The following is a 24,501-nucleotide window of genomic DNA, read 5'->3' as shown; positions in this document are numbered from 1 at the left end:
GGAGAAAGGAGTTTGGAGTTTTGAAGTATGTCTTCCATGGTGGCTGCTTCCTCTACCTCTTCTCACTCCTCCATGAGTGGCTAGTTCTCCACTTTCTAGAGTTTTGATGAAACCCTAGCCAAGTAAATAGGGGTTTTCTTAGGTTTTTTTTAATTGTTGTAATGGTTTGAACAAGTTGTATGGTGTTTAAGAAGTTTTCCAATATATTTTTCTTTCATTTTCTTCAAGTGTTCTTTTTTCTGTGATTGTTGAATACTTTCATACAATTGTTATATTTTCTTTCGTATTCAAAGTGTGAGATGAGCCATGCTATAAGAAATGATTCATGTTACTACCCTAGTTTAGAGTCAACGACTCGTACTACTTGAGATGATTCGTGCTTATACGTTAAACGTGATAATTTTCTTGACCAATACTTCACCCTTGTAGTTGCGAAGTATTGGGTGGTTCAAACCATAGCGCAATCGATTTCCAATTTTAAACCTTATTTATGTAACTAGTGGTGAATTTAATGCTGTAGAATTCCAAAATCAATATCTTAACCCATACTTTTAATTGTCAATTCAATTTCTTAATCTCATCTTAATTCTCATTTGGTCATATGATCAATCAATATTTTTATCAAAATTAATTTAGGAACCTAGTAATTAAAGTAGTTTAATTTCACATTTGTCATTATGGATTGATGTCTGGACTTGCCATTATTCTAAGTAATTTGGGCATAGTTTGGTTTTTTTTTTTTTTTTTTTTTTTTTTTGTGGTATGAAAAACGACCCATCAAATTTTGGTGTCGTTGCCGGGGACTTTTGGAAAAATTAATTAATTTAAAGTTAGATTCTTATTTTAATTTTTAGTTTACGATTTTACGTTGTTGTGTTGTTAAGTGTGCAGAATTTGTTGCTAGTGGATCTATTACCGAAGTGCAAAGCGGAGCACAACCGAGCATAAAAATAAATTTAAAAAAAAAATACCTGCAACACCAATGTGCTAAAGCAAACATTTGCAAGCAAAGCACCAAAGTGCTAAAAAATGAGAGCTAAAGTGGAGGTTGGAGCCAACGGTCTACAAGTCAAGCACCCACAAGGTGAGTAAAGTGTTTTCATTAACCATTGTGAGTATTTCTCTCTTTAGTATTTTGTTTTTGTAGATTCCACACAAGAGTCAAAACTTAATGTATGTGAGTGGTGTATGCACGGGTGCCATTCTTGCCACCCAAAACTTTGGAGTTTGGATCTTGAACTAAAAAAGACTCTTAGAAATCTTAAAGCCTCTTCTTGTGTTCCTAGGATTGAATATCCATATCGATATCCATATCCAAAACCAATAAAGATGGCTGAACAAAATCTTCTCCCCGAATGGGCCCAATCGAACCCTTAAGGATTATTTCGCACACACTGTATACACTTCACCATCATGCATTCAGTTACCAGACACCACTGCTACCCACTATGAGATTAAGTCCAGCACTATTCAAATGATTCCATCATTCCATGGACTTGCTCATGATGACCCTTACAAGCATCTGCATGAATTTTTGAAAATTTGCTCTATAGTAAAGATCCAAAATTTCACCAATGAGGCCCTTATATTGAGACTATTTCCATTTTCACCTAAGGATAAGGCTAAACACTAGTTAAACTCCTTACCTGCTAATTTTATCACAACATAGGACCAATTACAGAAGAAGTTTTTGAGGAAGCACTTTCCCATTGGTAAGACCAACCAATTGAGTCGACCCATCACAAATTTTGCTCAAATTGATCGCAAGCAATTCCACGAAACATGGAAGAGACTTCGTGACCTTCTCAAACAGTGTCCTCACCGCCAAGTGTCCGATTGGCAACTTGTCCAGACCTTCTATTATGGCTTAACTGAGCCTCACTGTCAAATAGTGGATTTATCTTGTGGTGGGACATTTATGTAAAAGAGTGATGTCGAGGCATGGCAATTATTTGAAAACTTGAGTGATAATTCTCTTCACCATGCCTCCACAGCCCAACATGTCTGGCAGCCTATTACTGTAGCCTCGAAAAGAGGGGGCATTTATGATGTTGAGCATAATGTCAAGTTAGCTCAACAAGTAAAGGCATTGTTCTACAAAATTAACCAGTTGTTAGCTTCATGCCATGCCTCTACACAACAAGTACAACCTCAATTCAATGAGGCTTGTGCTATTTGTACGAGCCCTGCTGATTACTTAAGTGAGTGCCCTTCAACATCACAATTTCAGGAGTTAGTCCAAAAGTATTTGAATGCAGCTCAATGATTCTCCAGACCAGGTAATGATCCATACTCCAACACATACAACTTGGGATGGAGAAACCACCCTAATTTTTCATGAAGACCCTCACCACTAGGTATTTCTTACACTCCTCTACCACCAAGGCAGAATTTTAATTATTTTACCAATCAAACTTCATACTGCATACCACAACCTTATCAACAACCACAACCCCCGCTTGCTCATCAAGGCAATTCAACGTTTGAGACTTAGGTGTTAGAATTTCTCTCAGAATTTAAAGGGCTAGCACCAGTAGTTCATTCCCATACTCATTTCATTGCCAAGCTTGAGGCCCAATTTGGCCAAATGGCTAATAACATGAATAAGAGAAATAAGGAAAAATTACCAAGTTAGACTGTGGCCAACCTTGAGTGACAATATGGGGCAGATGGATCGAGTGAGAGTGGAAAGCACCATGAACAAGTGCAAACAGTAATTACTTTGTGAACTGAGAGGGAGTTAGAACCTCAACTAGTTACTTCTGATACAATTAAGGCTAAAAAGGGTGACCACAATGGAAAAATTGAAAAGAGCAAAGGTGAGGGAGAAACATAGAAGAGGGATGAATTGGACCCTAGTACTTCATATGAGCCTAAGACACCATACGTTCCTAAGGCACCCTTTCCCCCAATGCCTTGACAAACCATCCATTTTAAAAAAAAAAGGCAGCATCTATGGAGGCGATGATAGAGGGTATTAAACAAGTGAAAATCAACCTTCCCTTGTTAGAGGCGATTAAATAAGTACCCTCCTATGTGAAATTTTTAAAGGACCTATGTATACAAAAGCGTAAATCTATGACACACATGTCCCAAAAGGTCTAACTCATAGAGCAAGTAAGCTTCATCTTGTTGATTGACATACCTCCAAAGCTTAAAGACCCGGGTGCCCCAACCATTGCCTGCATCATATAGGACCATTTCATTGATAGGGCCTCGCTAGATTTAGGAGCAAGTGTCAATTTGTTGCCATATTCTATGTACAAGTGTAGATCGCTCGAACGTCCCGCCTCCGCGAGCGAGGGCGCGAAATCACTTGTTCATTAGCTACTACAGTTCCGACTCAATGTCACGGTTCTGAATCTAATCTCACAAAGTGCAATGTGAGATCGATGAATCACCAAAGAGTCCAAATCTGACAAATCGCTTTGGAAAACTGATTTTTATAAATAAGTGTCAAACATGGACTGCTTTGCCAGATACAGAGTCAGCACCTAAATATTTTATTTTGGGAAATTTAGGAAACCCTGACTCGTGCCTAAGGCCACGTGTCCGTCATCATCAAAGTTGCCTTGGCTCGAGAACTTGGGTACGAGAGGGGAAGGTCATGCAATGAGCACCTCTGCTCGCTCGATCAAAGATTGGCCTTTACTAACATAATATGTTGTTTTTGAAAACAATGTGTTCTTATTCATGTTATTAACCTAGAATTACTATGTGATGGGCACAACATATAAGTATAGACTAGATCGCCTAAGTTGGAACAAAACATTACATGTTCGTTTGTTTGAAAATGGTATGAAGTTTGCTACTCGCAAGTAGGCTAAGACGCGGATTTCAATGAATTGTTCCAATTCAAGCAATCCAACTTTCACCCACAGGCATTCAAGCAGTTAAACACTTAAGTAGTTAGCCTCATGGCAAGCATGCTATCATGGTAGCACTTACACACATGCAGTATGCTAAAGCGTAAACACTCACAGTGTACTTCGAGCCAAAACAGAGAACTAGTTAGAAATCATGCATGACCCTAGCTCGTGTTAAGATGGCTAATGCAACACATGAGAAATGCAACAAAAATAGGCTCGGCTATCCTAAGATGTCATGTGAAATGCAACTTGGTATATGTATTCAAATTGGAATTGAAATACAATGCAGTTAGTATGATGCGCCGAGCCCAGTGCATGCAATATAGATGAATGAATGCACGCATGCGAAGCATAAGGTATGCTAATCGAAAAATGCCCTAAAACTAACCATCGTAAGCGGTTAAGTAAAAGGGAGAAAGAAATGGGGGTTGAAAGACATGCATCACACATACGCACACTTATTACAACAGTTGGCCCTCTCGACAGAGGGTCCGAATAAGAAGCTAACTTGCTAATCAAACTAATTATTACAAAACAAAACTAGCTAACTAATCCTAGTTAACTAATTATTACAAAACAAATTGATAAACAAATTAACTATTAAAGTACAAAACCAAAGCATAAACTAGCTAAGAAAAGTAGCTAAGTAAGAAATAAAACAGGAGCCTCGGAGGGAGAAGAGTGTATGCATGCTCAGTCGCCTCGTTCGGAAATCCGTCGCGATGCCCTAACTTGCCTCTATTTGCAATTGTTCTCAGAACATTGTACCAAGCTCCAGAAAGCTTCAAACTCACCTTGGGGGCTGTAGACACCCCATTTTTGACCGTCCTCAAGACTTGGACGTCACCGTTTGAACACCCGGTGATCATCCATGTTTGTGTTCGTCTTGAGTTCCCGGAGGTCTCGGCTTACGCACCTTGCCTCAGGATCTCTCGACTCGACTGTTTAGTGTCTGGTTTTGCACCAAAAACTTGTGCTTTGCCTTGGAGGGGCAGGGAATGCCTTGTGAGGCATCCCCACACATCACCGGCTATGGCCAGAGGCCATCGGCTGGTGTTTTGTTGCCATCGGCAATGTATATTGCCGGTAGGCATTCTTTGTTGCCGGTCGGCAGTACATTTTGTCAAAATGGCAATTTTGAGCAGCCGACTACTGTTCATCTGCTTTTGCAGATATTTTAATACAGCTGTATGGCATTTTGTTCCCCTCCATACACGTGTATGGAGGGATGGCCTTCTTGTTAGCTTACCTTGTAAGCTTTACAAGATTGGCTCCTCTATAAGAGGAGCTCCCCTCTCCCTTGCTTAGGGTTAGACATTTTAGGGAGAAAAAACATTGTTAGAAGCTCTGGTTCTAGGGTTAGAACTTATACACATTCTATCTCTATATCTCTCTCTCTTGAGTGTTCTAGGTGTATTTGTTCATAGTATTGCACACAAACACCTACCGTTACACCTTCCCTTGGCTATTGAGGTTCTAAGGGATTGTTTTCAGAGTTTTGGAGCTGTTTTGAGCTCAAAGAAGCTGCTGGAGCTTCATTTGTGAAGAGGGTCTTCAAGGGTAACAATCTTACTCCTTTATTCCCCATTTTTACATACTATTTTTGCCTATCTCAGAACTGTTTTTGAGCTTAGTGTATAATATAAAAAAGTTCTGTTTTTGGGCCCTCTAAATAGTTTGTTTAGAGTGTTTTGTGGTTTGGAGGTGTTTGACCCCTCTTACGCCTTGAGAGGCCCCATTTTGTGCTATTTTGAGGGAGCTCCGGGACCTTGGTGTTTAGGCCTCCTCACCACTGAAATCTTGAGGGATTTCAGAGGTGAGGATGGTGCCTTGAGGTCCTAGGGAGGAGAGGGCCACCCCCTCTCCTTGTTGTCCTTAAAAAGGACCATTTTTGGCCTCTTGAGGGAGCACCTAGCTTAGGCTCTTGTTGACCATGCCTTAGTTGTTTTTTGTGCTTATTACGTCATAATATGCCTCTGTTTTTAGTTGGTTTTGGTACACCATGCATGCTTAGCATACCTACCTTATAATGCCATGTTTAGGCCTTAACATGCCTTAGGTTGTAAACCATTGTTCAAGCATGTTTTAGGTCTAGCTTTGTGAAGCTTTTATGCTTATTTTGCCATGCTAAAGGTCTATCCTTAGTCATTTTGGTCGGCCATGATGTGTTTGGTATAGCCCCTTTGCATTTTTGGTTTGTTGGCCTTAAGTGTGTGAATGTATAGCATGCATCCTTGCCTTAATTTAGTGGGTTGGGACCGTTTACCATGTTATTTCAGTCCCTTTAACATGCTTGTATGCTTGCCTTGGATGCCTCTTTGAAGCTTTGAAAGCTTGTCTTGTATGCTCCATGTTTTGGCCATTGTGCATGCTTTTGAATTTGAGCCACTTAGATGCCATCTAGGTGTCCCTTGGGTGTTGTTTAGGTTCACATTAGACCTATTTTAAGTCCTCCTAGCCTTGTGAGTCTTGGTTGATTTAGTCTTGGTTTAAGCCTCTTGGCTTGTCTTAGGTTTTTGGCTTTGTTTGCATGCCTTGTTTATCTTGTTTAATTGGCTTAGCACCTTTTGTAACATGATTTTCAATGCTTACCTTGCATGCCATTAGTCCATGTTATGCCTCTTTCAAGTGTGCTTGAGAGTTGCCTTTTTGTGCTTGAGTGTTAGCCCTTTAACATGTGCATGCATGTATGTGTGTTTAGTCCTCATTTCATAGCACTTATGGCCCCTGTTTTGGGCCTAATTAGAGCTGCCCAAACCATGCTTAAGTCCATCCTTTGCTTGCTTGCATGCTTACCTTGCATGTTTGTGTGCATGTTTGCATGTACATCTTGCATTCCCATGTTGCATCCTTAGCTTGCATGCCTAGGTTGCATTGCATCTAGCATGCATGTCTTGTTCCTTGATCTAGTGATAGGAATTGGGCTTTGGTTTGTTGGTTTGCATTGCACTTGACATCAAAATGTGCACACTTGGTCCCTTGGGCCATCACACATGGAAATGCGCGATTGATGGTCCGAGAACCAAGGACCATGTCCCTTTGAGTCATACACATGAAAAGGGGCTTGGTAGCTGCATACATTGCTTGAATTGCATTGTCATGCTGTGCCTTGCCTTTTGCTGCTGTTAATTGCAGATTCTGCAGGAACTTTCTGCCGACCGGCAGTGCCCAGTGTCGACCGGCAATCCTTCCTGGACCGATAGTTTCACCAACAGCCGGTGATCACACACCACTGCCGGTGGCCATTCTACTCAGCCGGTGGTGTCTCTCAATGTCCAAGGAAGCAATTCTGAGACTTCGGCAGTCTTCAAAGGGGCAGAGCAGGGAAAACAGAGGCAGCCTATGCATGGCAGTGCACTTCCGAGCAAGACCCGAGCACGCGCGCATCGAACCCTCTTCCCGAGGCCCCTTTTATTGCTTTTCTTATGCTTAGTTAATTTGTTAATTAATTAGGTGAATTGTAATAACTAATTAGCTTGCGAGTTAGTTAATTTGTATTATTCTTTCGGTCCCTCCGAACGAGGGTGAATTTGTAATAAGTGTAGGTGAGTATGTGCAAGTCTTCCAATCCCCACTTCTTTCTTCCCTTTTACTTACCTGCTTTGATGGTTAGTAATAGGTCATGTTTAATTTAGCATACCTTATGCTACGCATGCGTGCATCCATACATTTGTCTTGCATGCACCGGGCTTGGTACATCATGCTAACTGCATTTGTACTTCAATTCCAAATTGAATACGTGCATCAATTGATTGCATTTCACATGCCATGTTTAGGTTAGCCGAGCCTACTCTAATTGCATCCTGCATGTGTTGCATTAGTCAATTTGACATGAACTAGGACCATGCATGTTGGCTAACTAGTTTATTGTTTTGGCACGGAGTACGATGTAAGTATTTTCATGCTTTAGCATATCGCATGTGTGTGAATGCTATCATGACAGCATTCTTACCATGTGGCTAGATGCTTATGTGATAAACTATTTGAATGCCTGTGGGTGAAGGTTGGATTGTCTGAGTTGGAAAAACTCGTTGAAATCCGTATTTTAGCCTACTTGCAAGTAGCAAATTCCAAAGTGTTTTTTTTTAAAGACAAACGGATATGCAATGCTTATGTCCAAATTAGGCAATCTAGTCTATACTTGTTTACCGTGCGCATAACATAGTAATGCTAGGCTAATAATTGGTTTAAGAACACATAACGTTTTCAAAAGCGGATATCACGGTTAGTAGAGGCCGATCTTCGGATCGGGCGAGAGGGGGTGCTCATAGCTGACCTTCCCCAATCGTACCCAAGTTCCCGAGCCGAGGCAACTTTGGTGATGACGGACACGTGGCCTTTGGCACCGAGTCAGGGTTTCCTAAATTCCCTCATTTTAAAATATTTAGGTGGCGACTCTGTATCTGGCAAAGCAGTCCATGTTTGGCACTTCTTTTCAAAAATCTGTTTCTCAAAACGATTTGCCGGATTTGGACTCTTTGGTTCAGATTAAGAACCGTGACACAAATCGAGTCCGAACTGTAGCGTGTAGTGAGGCCCACGCGGGCGCGTCTACAAGGGCTTGTGGGAGGGTTGCCGACCAGTTGTTGGGGTTGGAGCCCACCTGCCGACCACTTTTCTTTGTTGAAAATCAGAAAAAGTGGTCGACCAGCCACTTTCTCTGGTCGGCCGACCAGTTTTTCTGCACTTTTTCCAGTTTACTGCAACAAAGAACAAGAAAGGGCATGGCAATGTATTTGCAAGATATGTGTGCACAACCACCCTTCCTATCGTTTTATGAGCTCAAGGGAGTGTGGTTCTCGACCCTCGGGCCACCAATCACGCATCTCGATGCATGATGGCCCAGAAGCCAAATTGCACAATTCAATATGAAATGAATGCACAAATAAACACATAAATGCCTAGAACTCTATCATGTATGATCAAGAGCGTCAGCGACCGAGAATTGAGGCACATTTCATCACTTCAAATATGAAACGTCCCTCGTTTCTCGTGTTTAGACTAACACCTATTCCAAACAAATGCAAAACAACTCAAACATGCAAACATGCAATGCAACTTAAGCATGCAAACATGCAATGCCAGACATGCAAAACACAATGCAACTACATTGCATACACAATGCAAAGAATAACATGACATACACAATGCAAAGAACAACATGGCATACACAATGCAATGTGACATGATTAACTTAACGAAGCTAATGACATGTGAACAATGCTAATGCATGCATACTCAATGCAAGGCTACATAAGCATGAAACAACATGATGCAATGCAACAACATTCATATAACATGCTCGATGGACTTAAACCAAAATGGACAAACCTTGGCCATGCCCAAATTAGTGGCCATAATAATGAAACTAAGGCATGAAGATCAAGACAAGCATGCTCAATGCAATGGCCCAAAGACTAGGCAACAATGTACGACCCTTAGAGGCACTCAAAGGGTGAATGAAATGGGAACATGGCAGTCCTATATGCTCTGAAATGTCATGATGAATGATGCCAAACCATGTACATGATGCAAATGAAGCATGCTATGGTGCCCAAAGCTTGAAGCAAGCATAGGCACTTGCACTACAACTATGCAAAACATGAAGCATATGGAAAAGACAACCCAAAATAGTCCTAGAACATGTCAAAATGATGCTAAAACATGTATGGAAGGAAGCCAAAACAAGCTAGCATGATAAGCATGAAGCATGAAATACGCAAGGCCAAAAGGGAGGATTACACTACACCTACTAAGACCAAGCATAGGATGACTTAACCAACAAAAATCAGAGTTATATCATGGCAAAATAACCCCAAAAACACACTGAAATGATAGCTCGCAAACTTAGGCATGAAGGCATACACAATAGTTCATGTTTAAAGCATAAAGGACAAACCCTCCAACGCATTGAATAGGTGACAAATGTGAGTACATGACCATGAAACATGCACTAAAATAACATTACAAATGATGCCAAATCATTCAAGTAGGCCAAGCAATGCATGCTAGTGGACTTCATACACAAAACTAACAAGCTAGAATGCATTATAGCTATACAAGGCATGGCATGCATGACCAAGACAACACAAATCAAAGCTTTAGCATGGTAAAACAAGGACAAAAGCTTCTTAGAGCTAAGCCAAAAGCATGCTAGAATGACATGTTAAAGCATGGCACACATTAGGCTAATTCATAGAATTGCACTACAAGTGCATGGAGCACGCAAGGGCCAACCAAACCAAACCTAAACAGAGGTATGACATGGCAAAACACCACCAAAATCATGCTGAGATAGACTCAAATCAAGCTAGAATGACATGCTACTTCATGAAGCATACAAGACTAGTTTATGAGATTTACACTACAAGTGTACTAAGCATGCATGAGGTGACAAAACCAAGTCAAAACAGTGGCATGTCATGCTGAAATAAGGCCTAAAATAGGTTGAGATGTGGCCAACACAAGCTTAACGAACATGCTCAAACACCATCAAATAGGAGGGGATGACCCTCTCCTCTTTAGGACCTTAAAACACCATTTCCACCACTGAAATTCCTCTAAGTTATAGTGGTGAGAAGGCCAAAACAAGGTGGTCCCAATAGCTTAAAAAAAGGTTCAAAACAAGGCCTAACAAGGCACAAGAGGGGGTGGACCACCCCTAACACAAAAGTGACCTTAAACAAACATCACAAGCATGCAAAATCAAAATTTTTTATAGTAGAAAGTTAGCTTAAATCAGCATGCAAATAGGTCTAAAAGCTTAAGCAAAAATAGGGGTTTTAAGGGTTAAAAGCTCACCCTTGAAGAACACCTTCAAAGCTGCAACTCCAGCAACTTCTTTGAGCTCAAACCAGTCCAAGAACTCCAAAACCAACTCCAAGAAGCCTCAGAAACAAAAGGATGGTGTTTGAGTGTGTGTTTGTGTGCAACAGTATGATAAAATGACACTTTAAGGCACAAAAAAAAAGAAGAAGAGCAATGTAGAGGCAAAGGTATATATGTATAGCTCAAGCACTTTTTTTTGAACTTAGAGGAGGGAGGGGGAGCTTTCCTCTTATAGAGAACAAAAGTGTAAGCTTGTTGGACAAGCTTAGGGTCTAAGGCCATCCCTCCATACACGTGTATGGAGGATGGTTTTAGTGCCTTCCAGCTATGACAGCTGGATAGAAAATATCACCAAAAAGGAGGTGGAAAGCTACCGACCACTTAGTGGTCTTAGTGGTCGGCCAGCTACTTTTATTGGTCGGCCGACCAGTGGAAGTGGTCGGCCAGAACAAAAAGTGGTCGGCCATGGTGGGAGATGGTCTGCAACATGAAAGCAAAGCAATGGTGTGGTGGCCGACCAAAAAAGGTGGCCCAAAGACCAAGAAAACCAGTTTTCTGACTAGAAAACTGGCTGGCAGGAGGAAAAGTGGTCTCCATGGGAAAGAAATGGTCTCCCACCCTTGTACCACCTTCCAAACAAGGAAAACAAGGTTTGTACCAAAAACAAACCAAAACGGATGCAAGACGAGAGATCAGGAGGCAAGGCGCGCAGCCGAGAGACCCGAAAACTAGTCTACGAGCACCAAAAGTGGTATACAACCACAAAAGTGGTCTCCCAGACCACAGTGTCCCTCTAGGCAGAGGCAACAAGGTGTGGTTCAAAAATCAAGCCAAACGGAGAACGTTAAGCGGTCCTGAGATAAGGCGCGCAGCCGAAGGCTCCAAAAATCGAAAACTAGTCTCCAAACGGGAAAAGTGGCCTACGACCACAAAAGGATGGTCTACAAGACCTCCCCCTCCCTTCAGAGAAGAGAAAATAAGATTCGGTCCACAAACCGAGCCAAAGCACAAAGAGTTCAGAGGCCCGGAGGCAAGGCTCTCGGCCAAAACTCCGAAAACTCGAAACGAGCTCAAACATGCATAATCATCGAGCGCTCAATCGATGACATCTGATTCTTAAGGTTGGTCAAAAATGGGGTGTCTACAATGAGGAATTCGGGCTGGGCGAGTTGAAGCCCACCATTGTCACACTCTAATTAGCTGACCGTTCCCTCAAAGTGCCTTGTGGTATGATTGAGGATGTTCCTGTGAAGATTGATAGGTTTTATTTTCCTGATAACTTTTTGGTTTTAGATATAGAACCGGTAGCTAACTCTAGAAAGCAAATCCTGGTAATTTTAAGCCGACATCATAAAGTTCACCATCATTTGTTTAGCGATCCCAATTTTGACCCGTCTCTTGTGGTGTTCCGAGCTCGGGTTGGTATGCTTTTGAACGATGTTACGTATCTTAGTTTCCGTTGTATTCCCCTTATTTATGGTTATCAGGTTATAGTGGTGTGTTTGGAACAGGTAATGTCTCCAAACCTTTAGATGCGAATCCAACCTAAATTGTGCCTTGTAGAGTTGTATCGGAAGTTAATTCTATCATGTTTTGCCATTTCCCTGAGTATGTCGGGGGTCGAGTCACCCTATACAGCTTACGGGGGTTGAGCTGCATGGCCAGCTCGCTGAAGCAAAAATGCAAAATGCATTCGAAGTTGCTTGTCTGCTCGAGTGGCCGTTTATGCACTCAAGCAGAGAATGTTTGGTTCCAGAAGTTTGACCAATCTACAAAAGTACTGCGAAAGTGAATTCAATGCTCGAGTGGGGATTTCCACGCTCGAGCAGACCATGTTATATCAATTCGTGAATCTAATATTTCAGATCACTTTTGTATATATATCTCTCTCTCTAAAAACATTTCCTCTCCATTCTCTCTACATTTCTTTACATAAACTAGATCAAAAACCTTGATTTCTCAAGATCCATTTGAGTTTTTCCATTGCTTCTTCATCAAAGTGGGTTATCATCTCGACGGCTTCGTTGTGTACAGTGAAGACCGAGTTTCGACACTGTTGATTTTGGGGATTTCATCTCATTTCTTCTTCAAAACTTGAGGTAGGGATTTTCTTAGAGTTATATATATATTTTTGCAAAATCTATATGATTTTCGAAATCATCTTTCGATAGCTTTGAAAATTGATTGTTGATTCAAGAAGTTGAGCGATTTTGAAAGTGGGTTTGTCTCTTATTCTTTTAAAATGATCTTATGGGTTTTGATCTTCGTTGATTGAAGAAAAAATGATTTTGGAAAGTTTTCTTTCAAAAGATTTGAGTTGTATAGTTTTGGTGAGAAAACCTAGAATTTGAGAATTTTTTTAAAAGAGACTGAAAATCCATAAATGAGATTGTTATATTTATTTTGTGTGTCAAAATAAATGGATGTTTGGAAAATTTCTTATTTATATTTATATAAATGATGAATTTCAAGGAATATGAGAATTGTTGTTCATTTTGGAAATTATTGTTTAAAACATTGAAATAGTTTTGAAATAACTAATTGGTAAGGATACTTGAAAAGAGGGAATTGTGTTATTCCTTGGATGATGAATTGGAATAAAAGTATTTATACTCATCTTGTGTTATTGGCATAACAATTCATTTGATTACATTAAATTTTGAAAGTTGATTTGAAAAGTTGCATTGAGAAAAGAGTGATGAGAAACAAGTTTTCATGAAATGTTTTTGGGGTAAATACGTTGGTAAGTCTTGATAGGTGGTGTAGATGATATTGAATAAGTTGGCCTCAGAGTTCGGGGTGAATGACCGAAAATTCGCGCGGATAGGTGTCAAGCCTTCTGGTTAATACCGGTAAAAATGACAATTTGGTAGTATTTGTATAGTCTACTTGTAGACACCGACATAGGGATTACCAGAGTCGTATTTACCGCCCTTGAAATAAATTGTTAAGTTTTGAACAATTGAAATTACATGATATCATTGAGGATGATGGTTTTCAAAAGATGAAAATGTGATTTATCTTTAAAAAGGGTATAGCATGGCATGTGCATTTCATCTCTTGAGACTTATATAAAATGTATATACTTTGTTACGGATTTCCTACTGGGTTTTATGCTCACCCTATGGGATTTTTGTGCCTGAAAAGATGTGGTGATACCCCCTAACTAAAGGCGAGGAAATGTGTGTTGAGAGTACGAGACTCTCATTTTGTTGTGACTCTGTGTGTAAGCCAAGGGCTGTATGTGTGCGAGTTTGAATAACCGTTTTGTGTAACCAGGCTCAAGCCTTGGAAACTTGTAAATCGTTGGGGGTATTTACTTGTTGTTGGATTAATGTATTGTTGCATGAAGAACTATTGTATCATGTAATGTAAGTTTGGAGATTTATATTCGGTTTTCCTTGAAAGGGCCATGATTGTTGTATTATCATTTGGGCTAAAAATTTGAGATTTTTCAACTTGGTATCAGAGTTACCTAGTTTGAATACTTGGAGCTCGTGGAAAGTGGTTGTTTAACCACAATGGGTTCATTTAGCATGCTTAGGAAGTGTTATGCATTTTGTGACTATGTGATAACATGTTTATGTGACTAAATGGGTAGGGGATTGAACTTTTGGGATGTTGTTTGTGCCTGTTAAATTCCTTGAGGTCTTATTAGAAGGGTGCTTGATCAATACTCATTCGACTAAGAATTCTTGGTTTTTTGTGGAACGAATCTCATCGTAAGACTGTAATTCGTATGTGTTTACATGACTAAGTGCTTATGTGGGGTGAGATTTAATTGTTATATGGTAGAGGAATATATAGAATTATTGTGATCAAATGTGTAACGCAAGTTGCGGGCACGTGTGGGTTAGTGTGCTAAATTAATTCTATTATCATTTATAGAATGTCAGGAAGAGGTCAAACTCATTGTGGTAGAGGCGGGAGGCGTGGTAGGGCTCGTCGAGGTGTGCATGAAGTACCGATCCATGAGGTTTCGGTGCAAGAGGAAGACTCTGGCCACGCTAATGTGGCCGAACAAGTGGGGAATGCGGGAATCCCGGGACAAGCGGGTCAAATTACAATGGGGGCCCTAGCCCGAGTAATGGCAGGGGCTTTAAGAAAGTCTATGAACTTGTTGAGGGTGGAGAATCAAGCCCGAGAGAACACCGCGGAGTCAAGGGCGAGTTTCCTTACTAGAGAGTTCTTGCGGGCTAAATCGGATGAGTTTCATGGTGGCCCCGAGCCCAAGAAAGTGGATGAGTGGCTCGAACAAACTATGAAGACATTTGAGATGATTCACATCGAAGATAATGAACTAAGAGTGACTTTAGCGAGTGTAGACGCGCCCGAACATCCCGGGAAAATCCCATTTTGTTCATTGGGCTCACTACAGTTCGGACTCAATGTCACGGTTCTTAATCTGATCTCGCAAAGTGCAATGCGAGATTGATAAATCACCAAAGAATCCAAATCCGGCAAATCGTTTTTGAAAACTGATTTTTGTAAAGAAGCGCCAAACAAGGACTGCTTTGCCAGATATAGAGTCGCCACCTAAATGTTTTATTTTGGAAAATTTAGGAAACCCTGACTCGCGCCAAAGGCCACGTGTCCGTCATCACCAAAGTTGCCTCAGCTCGGGAACTTGGGTACGAAAAGGGAAGGTCATGCAATGAGCACCCCCGCTCGCCCGATCAAAGATCGGCCCTTACTAACATGATATCTTATTTTTGAAAACGCATGCGTTCTTATTCTGGTTTGTTAGCCTAGAATTACTATGTGATGCGCACAACATACAAGTATAGACTGGATCGACTAAGTTAGAACAAAACATCTCATGTTTGTTTTTTAAAGCGGTTTGAAGGTGCTACTCGCAAGTAGGCTAAGACGTAGATTTTCCACCCTCAGGTGGGTTTAGAAAACATGATTTTGCCACTCCCAAGTGGCCTTAAAACTCGCATTTCGATGAATTGTCCCAATTCAAGTAATCTAACCTTCACCCACAGGCATTCAGGTAGTTATATCACATAAGCAGTTAGCCTCATGGCAAGCATGCTATCATGGCAGTCATTCACACACATGCAAGGATGCTAAAACATAAACACTTACCGAGTACTCCGAGCCAAAACAAAAGCTATGTTAGAAATCAATGCATGATCCTAGCTATGTCAAGAATGCCTAATGCAACACATACAAAATGCAACTAAGATAGGCTCGGCTATTCTAAAATGTCATGTGAAATGCAATTTGATACATGTATTCAAACAGGAATTGAAATACAATGAAGTTAGTATGATGCGCTGAGACCGGTGCATGCAAAACAAATGAATGGATGTAAACATGCGAGCATAAGGATGCTAATTGAAACATGCCCTAAAACTAACCATCGTAAGCTGGTAAATAAAAGGGAGAAAGAAATGGGGGTTGGAAGACATGCATCACACACACGCACACTTATTTACAACAGTTGTGCCCTCTCGACGGAGGGTCCGAATGAATAATACAGAACCAACTAGCTAATCTAGGCTAATCTAATTAAACTAGTTATTACACAACAGAATACATGTTGAAAGGCTCTAGTATGGAAAGCTAGTGAAGCATATTACACTAGAGACATGCAAGACGATGCTCAAATGACCAAACTAACCCCAAACAGACCCTATGCAGGCCAAAACAGTAGCAAAATGAGTTGGGATGATGGCTTCGAAAGGCACAAAAATGGGGCTCATGCAATGGCTCACAAATAGGGCATAAAAGCATAACTCTAAAGAGCACTTAAAGAGTGGAAAATTATGGAAGTACAGCAGCCCTACATGCTCTGAAATAACATTCCCAATGATGCCAAAACATGCAAATATCTCGAGTTAAGCATACAAGAGACCTCAAAACTCAAAGCTAGTCAAGGCTATTACACAACAAGCATGCATGGCAAGCATCATTCGACCAAGAGGCCTTAAAACAGAACTAAGACAGCCCAAAACATTAACAAAATCGTGTTGGAGCAAAGCCAAAATGTGCTAGAATAAAGAGCCAAAACATCATGCGAACCAAGCTAGTAAACAAGATTTACACTACAAGCATATGGAGCATGTGAGAGGTTACCAAACCAGCCAAAAACAGAGCCATGACATGTCGAATGATGACCAAAAAAAACATTGAAATGGAGCTAAAACATGCTAGATTTACATGCTACCTTGATGAGCCATACATGGGAATACACTACACATATGAGAAGCATGCCAAGGGTGACAAAACCAACCATGGACAGAGTCTAGGCAGGCCCTAAAAGTCACCAAAAAGTGCCTAAACCAAGCCTTGAAAGTATGAAAATGTATGCTCCTTTGATAGGCCAAAATGCAAGTAAATAAGACAAAAAGAGAGAGGGTCACCCCTCTCTGATTTAGGACCTCAAAACCACATGTCAATCACTGAAAATCCACTGGATTCTAGTGGCTAAAAAGGCCAAGCAAGGATTAGCTCAAAGGCCCTAAGGCATGGCACAAAACAAGGCCAAACAAGGCATGCAAGAGGGTAGGAGACCCTCAGCATCCAAGAGGCCTTAAACAAACATGTTAAGTGCTCAAAAATGAAGCTTTTTTTAGTTTAAAACAAAGCTCAAATAAGCATGCAAGTATGGCTAAGAGAGTGACCAAAACAAAGCTTAAAAGGGAGAAAAGAGGTTACCCTTGAAGCTCAGCAAAACCAGCTGTAGACGTCCCCGAACGTCCTGGGAGGAAATCCCCCCAGTTTTGTTCATTGGGCTCACTACAGTTCAAGACTCAAAGTCACGGTCCTGTATCTAATCTCACAGAGTGCAATGCAAGACCGATGAATCATCAAAGAGTCCAAATCTGGCAAATCGTTTTTGAAAATAGATTTTTTTGAAAGAAGTGCCAAACATGGACTGCTTTGCCAGATACAGAGTCACCACCTAAATATTTTATTTTGGGAAATTTAGGAAACCCTGACTCGTTGCCTAAGGCCACGTGTCCGTCATCACCAAAGTTGCCTCGGCTCGGGAACTTGGGTACGATTGGGGAAGGTCACTTCGTGAGCACCCCCGCTCGCCCGATCAAAGAGCGGCCTCTACTAACCATGATATCTAGTTTTGAAAACATTATGCGTTCTTATTCCAGTTATTAGCCTAGATTTACTATGTGATGCGCATAGCATACAAGTATAGACTGGATCACCTAAATTGGAACAAAACATTTCATTTTTGTTTATTTGAAAATGGTTTGATGGTGCTACTCGTAAGTAGGCTAAGACGTGGATTTGCCATCCTCAGGTGGGCTTAGAAAACAAGATGATTTGCCACTCTCAAGTGGGCTTAAAACTCATAATCGATGAATTGTTCCAATCCAAATAACCCAACCTTCATCCGCAGGCATTCAGGCAGGTATATCACATAAGCAAATAGCCTCATGGTAAGCATGCTATCATGGCAGTCAGTCACATGCATGCAAGGATGCTAAAGCATAAAACTTACCGAGTATTCCAAGCCAAAACAGAAGTTGATTAGAAATCATGCATGATCCTAAATATATAGAAATGCTTGATGCAACACATGCAAAATGAAACTATAGTAGGCTCGGCTATTCTAAGGATGGCATGTGAAATGCTACAACTAACAAGTATTCAACTCGGAATTGAAATACAATGCAGTTAGTATGATGCGCCGAGCCCGGTGCATGCAATACAGATGAATGATGCAAACATGCAAGCATAAATATGCTAATTGAAACATGCCATAATCTAACCATCATAAGCGGGTAAATAAAAGGGAGAAAGACGTGGGGTTGGAAGACATACATCACACGCACGCACACTTATTACAATTGTGCCCTCGCTTGGAGGGTCCGAATAAATAATACAATCCAAATAAATAATTACAGTCTGAATGAATAATTAAATATTACAAAACCCTAATTAATTAACAAATTAACTAGGAAAGGAAATAAACTAGTATGCAAATTCATGGACCGCCTCAGCTCTGTTCCGAATGATGAAAGATGTATGCTTGAGTTGCCTTGCACGGAAATCCATTGCGATGCCCCGATTCGCCTCTGTTTGCAATTAATCTCGGAATGTTGTGCGAAGCTCTAGAAGGCTGCTGATTTCTGATTTGCTGCAACAGAGAGCAAAAAAGGGGCATGTCAAAGTATTTTCACATATGCATGCACACCTCGATCCTCGTGCCACCAATCACGCATCTCGATGCATGATGGCCGATGAGTCGAATTGCACGACTCAATGTAAAATGAATGCACATGGAAACACAACAAGGCCTAAACTCCATCATGGGTAATCCGAAGTGTCGGCGACCGGGAATTGAGACACGTTCCGTCACTCGGAGTACGAAACGTCCCTCGTTTCCCTTGCTCGGGCTAACTCCTATCCCAAACACAATGCAAATGAGATGGCATACACAATGCGACTAACATACAACCTACCATACGCAATGCTATGAAATGGCATACACAATGCTCGATGTAACATGGCATAAACAATGCTCTAACATGCAACCTAGCATACGCAATGCTATGAAATGGCATACACAATGCACAATGGACTTACACTAACATGAGCGGACCTCATCCACGCTCACATCAGTGGCCATTAGGATGGAAATGAGACAACCGAAACACATGCAAACTTGCACGGATACAAAGGACCGACCCTAAGGCATAACATACCACTCTACCAAAGCATGGCAAGGGATGCAATATGGCATAGAATAGCATAAATTACAGCTCTGAAACAGCATGCATTATGGTCCCGAAACATGCAAATATGTCACACAATGAAAGTTAGGGGGGGCCCGGGTACCGAAACTAGTGAAGTGCGTTACACTAGAGGTACCCAAAGCAATGCACCAAAGGCAAAACCAACCCCAAACAGACCCTAGGCAAGTCTGAAACAGTGGGGAAATGGCCTAAAATGGTGGCCCAACATGCAAGAAAATGGAGCTCATTCAATGGTCCGAAAACAAGGCATTCATGCACAACTCTCAAGCACACTTAAAGAGAGGAAACATGGCAATATGGCATTCGTATAGGCTCTGAAATGTGATGTAAAATGGCCTCAAAATATGAACACACCTCAGCACATGCATGCAATGGACCTCAAATCTCAAAGTTAAGCATGGGTATTGAACTACAAGCATGCAAAACAAACATCATTCAATCATGAGAAAGTCCAAAATAAGCACAATATCAGTTTATGACATGGCCAAAAAGTGCTAAAATCAAGGGCTCACAAAGCATGCAAAGAAAGCTAGTGAACCATGAGTTGTTCTACAACTATATGAAGCATGCAAAGGATGATCGAACCAACTATGGATAGGGTCATAACATGCCATATGATGACCAAATATATGCTGAAATGTAAACCAAACAAGCTAAAATGACATGGCATGGCATGGATCATATGAAGCTAGTTTAGGAGATTTACACTACAAGTGCATCATGCAAGCATGAAGTAACAAAACCAACCCAAAACAGGTTCATGGCATGGTAAAACATCACCAAAAACCCACTGAAATGGACTCAACACAAGCTAAGCACACATGCTACTTTGATGAGCTATGGATGGAGTTACACTACACATACTATATGCATGCAAAATATGACCAAACTAGCCATGGACAGGGCCAAGGTAGGTCCTAAAAGTCACAAAAATAGGCCAGAACCAAGCCTCAAAAATACATAGACGGATGGTCCTTTGGAAGGCCAAAAATGCAAGCAAAGAGGAACCAAAAGAGAGGGGGCCACCCCCTCTGATTAAGGACCTCAAAACCACACCTTTACCATTAAAAATCTGCTGGATTTCAGTGGTAGGAAGGCCAAACCAAGGCTAGCTCGGAGTTTCCAAGATATGGCTTAAAACAAAGCCAAACAAAGCATGCAAGAGGGCTACACACCCCTAACAGCAAAATGACCTTAAACAAACTTAAAAGGGACTTAAATACAAGACTTTTTCAGTTATAAGCAAAGCCTAAATCAATATGCAAAGAGGGCTAAAGCAAAGTGCAAGAAAGTGCAAAAATGGGGAAAATACTTACCCTTGAAGACCCTCTTCAAAACCAGCAACTTCAAGGGGTAGAAACTCACTTTCAGACCTCAAGAAGACCTCCCAAGAAGCTTTGTCCAATGGTGGTGGTGTATATCTAGGTGTTGTAGTGTAAAAGTGCAAGGAAATCCAACTCCAAAGTACAAGACACAAACAATATAGAGAGAAAGAGAGGTTTTTTCTTCCAAAGTTGCAGAACCCCTGGCAAAGAGGGGGGTCTCTTGCTTATATATAGGAATGCAAAGCCAAAGCTTCTTCAAGAAGCTTTACAAGGGCTTCATCCCTACATACACGTGTATGGAGGGGAGCAAACAAAAAACCAATTGGCTCAAAAGATCTGGTGGAAAACCAGCTGAGACAGGGGGGTGCCGGCCATCATCAATAGCCGGCAGTGGCTCACTGATGGCCGGCAGGGCATCACCAATGGCCAGCAGGAACAAGGCAATGGCCGGCAGTTCCATGCCATGGCCGGCAATGCACCAAGAAGGTCACTTTGAAAGGACCTAGTCAAGGTCCAAAAAAAAGGCAGAAAGGATACAGGGTTCGGGAAGCTCGAACCGGTGACGTTTCCGCCGCGACAGTCGAGTACTCAGTGAGCAATCAAACTAGTTGTTGGGTGTACCTGCAAGCACAACCAAGTCTCGAGGACGGTCAAAAATGGGGTGTCTACAGTTGCCCCTCTTTGACAGAACTCGATAGTCACAAAGTGACGAGAGTGAGTGTCAAAGCCCAGAGACGACCCATTTTTGACAAGGTTGAAGACTTAGACAATCAATCAATATAGGCATGCGGAGATGTGCCCGAAGGCTGGGGCATAACGCAAATGGTATGCAAGATGCAATAGCATGACTTATAGTTATGCCAAGAATGTTGTAATAAAGCAAATCATGCAACAATTTTAAGCAGGTGAACAACAGTCCTACATATTTCGACATGAAGGATGTAAGAAAATTATGCAAATCTTACCACGTTTCATGCGGAGTGCATATAATACCTGTGCAGCTCGTTTGGTCGTGCCAGCTTCAAATGAACCGTACATACAATATCGTGCCTGAAAGAGAAACAAAACTTAGCAGGTATAATTTTGTTAGAAGTGTGCATAACAATGCAATGGAAAGTGCGTGACAACGCAAGTGAAGGGATGCATGACAATGCGGGTGGAAGGGGGTTCATAACAATGCGACGCAGGCGCGTGCATAACAATGCAATTTGAAACAAGCATAACAATGCGAGAGGTTGCCTAAACACATGTAAGTAAAGCATACGTGGAAACGCATGCAATGTGTAAGCAAGCAAGGTATGAACACATGTAAGTAAAGCATGCGGGATTAACGCAGGCAATGTGTATGGCAGGAATGAACACATGTAAGTAAAGTATGCAGTAACGCATACAATGTGTAAACTCCTGTGAGATGCATAAACACATGTAAGTAAAGCATACGTGGAAATGCATGCAATGTGTAAGCAAGCAAGGTATGAACACATGTAAGTAAAGCACACGTCGAAACGTATACAATGTGTAACCACCTAAGAATACATATACACATGTAAGTAAAGCATGCAGTAACGCAAGCAATGTGTATGGCAGGAATGAACACATGTAAGTAAAGTATGCAGTAACGCATACCATGTGTATGGCAGGAAACTGTGACAACTCATGATGAGGAAGTGCATAACGATGTGTGACAAGGCAATGCATGGCAATGCAAGATAGAGAAAATGCATGACAATGCATTTTAGAAATATGCAAAAACAATGCATGTGAACTAGACGGGTGTTTACTATAACAGACGAATGCTAATTGACAACAACAGAAGAGGAAGACGCTTAATAAGGACATCTTAAAAAGAGACCTCCGGTTTACCTCCCGGAGGGTTTGGGATGCGTCAAAAGGATACACCTCGTGCGCCTTGATTGGTGTAAATCACTGTATATTGAGGATGTGATTCCCGAGTTCCCACGAAGGCGATTCGAATCAATTTTCAAGCATTCCTCGGGATTGTTGGGGCCCAGGGACACATACCAAGATCAAATAGGCAAAGAAAGTTGATATGAGGCTGTTGGTCACTAGGAGCAACTGCCGGCCATCGCCGGTCATCAGAATACACTGCCGGCCATCGACAACAGTCTGCCGGCCATCGATGGGCACCTGCCGGCCATCGGTGGCAGATTCGGGCAAATAGGGCTTTTAAGCCGTGGGTCTTTAAATAGGCTCAAAACCAACCCATTTCTTCACAAACTCTTCCATAGAAAACAATTTTCTTCCTTCCTAGGTGTGCCTTCTCTCTAGATTCGCGCATTTTGCGCGTTTCCCAACACCCTATACAACCTTGCATCACTAAGGATTCTTGGTATCCTTCGATTTGAACCGATCAGAAATTGCATCTGAGGCTTCTTTCATCATTTCCTGCATTCAAGGATCATTTCCCTCGATCTTCTCTCGAGGTTAGTTCACTTTCCCAGGTTTTTCAACTTTTCTTGAATTTTCTCTCTCTTAGGGTTTGAGTTTATTCAAAATTTCAATATTTTGCTCACTTTTGCTCATTTTCGCATCATTCTTTTGCATCCACCTCAGATGGCTGACGATGTGCCTCATGGCGAGGGCTTCCCCGCACTTCCTCCAGTAGAGTTAGCGACAGAGCTTATGGCTAAGCCAGAGGTTGAGCCTCAGCCGTTACCATTGGACGTACGTCCCTTCGACCCCGCGGTGTACCATCCGGAGACTCACATCATTCTGGTGGCGGGAGGCATCCATGCTTTTACCGATTTTGATGAGGATGTGCCAGACGACCTCTTGTTGAAAGAGCCGATGTCTCACTTGTCGGCCATTGCCGTGGAGGTACCACCTCTGTTTTTCTGTGGTATCACTTTCGAATACCTACATTTCTTGCATTGTTTCAATCTGATTGTGTCGCATGCTTTGATCTGACTGTATTTCATACATTGTTGATCTGCACTTGACTGTACTTTACACATCATTGCCCTGTATATACTGCACACAACCGCATCTCATGCGTCACTGTTCTGAATTCGAATGCATTTTTGACACATCACTGCTCTGGATGCAACTGTATTTTCAATACATCACTGATCTGATCTGATCTGTGTTGATCTGATTTGAACTGTGCTGATTTGGTTTGAAACTGTATTTTCAACAAGAGGGATCTCGCTCCTTCCGGGGCTACGGCGCTACGACCGCTCAAGATTGGTACGATGTGCTACCCGCGGGGGTCCGCCGGATTGTCAACGAGACCGGCTTCGGTATATTTTGCAGCATCTTGACGCAGGTTACAGCGAGTCGCCCTCTCCTGGGGGCTCTTGTGGAGAGGTGGTGGGACACCACCAATTCCTTCCATTTTTCCACAGCAGGGGAGATGACCATGACTCCTTTTGATTTTGCTATGATCACCGGTCTGGACGTGGGAGGTGATCCGATTCCCCTAGATCCCGACATGGGGGAGTGGGTGGCTGCATGGGATGTGTTGCTTGGAGCACGTCCACCCCTTGCTCGAGCAGGTATTGTTAGATACTCTTGGTTCGAGGAGCAGTTCCGCAAGGAGGATCCTGAGACCGATGAGGGAGTGGAGCAGTATGTCAGGGGCTTCCTCCTATTTGTTTTTGGTACCACCTTGTTTTCGAACAGGTGGAATACCGTGGGCTTGTACTTCTTGAGCGCCCTGGTGGTGCTTCCGCGGGTCTGCTCCTACAACTGGGGTGCAGCCGGCCTCACCACTCTTTATGGATACATGAC

Source organism: Camellia sinensis, chromosome 5 (genome assembly GCF_055761805.1).
Source record: "Camellia sinensis isolate YWXY chromosome 5, ASM5576180v1, whole genome shotgun sequence".
Taxonomy (NCBI): Eukaryota; Viridiplantae; Streptophyta; class Magnoliopsida; order Ericales; family Theaceae; genus Camellia; species Camellia sinensis.
This window is presented reverse-complemented; position numbering follows the sequence as displayed.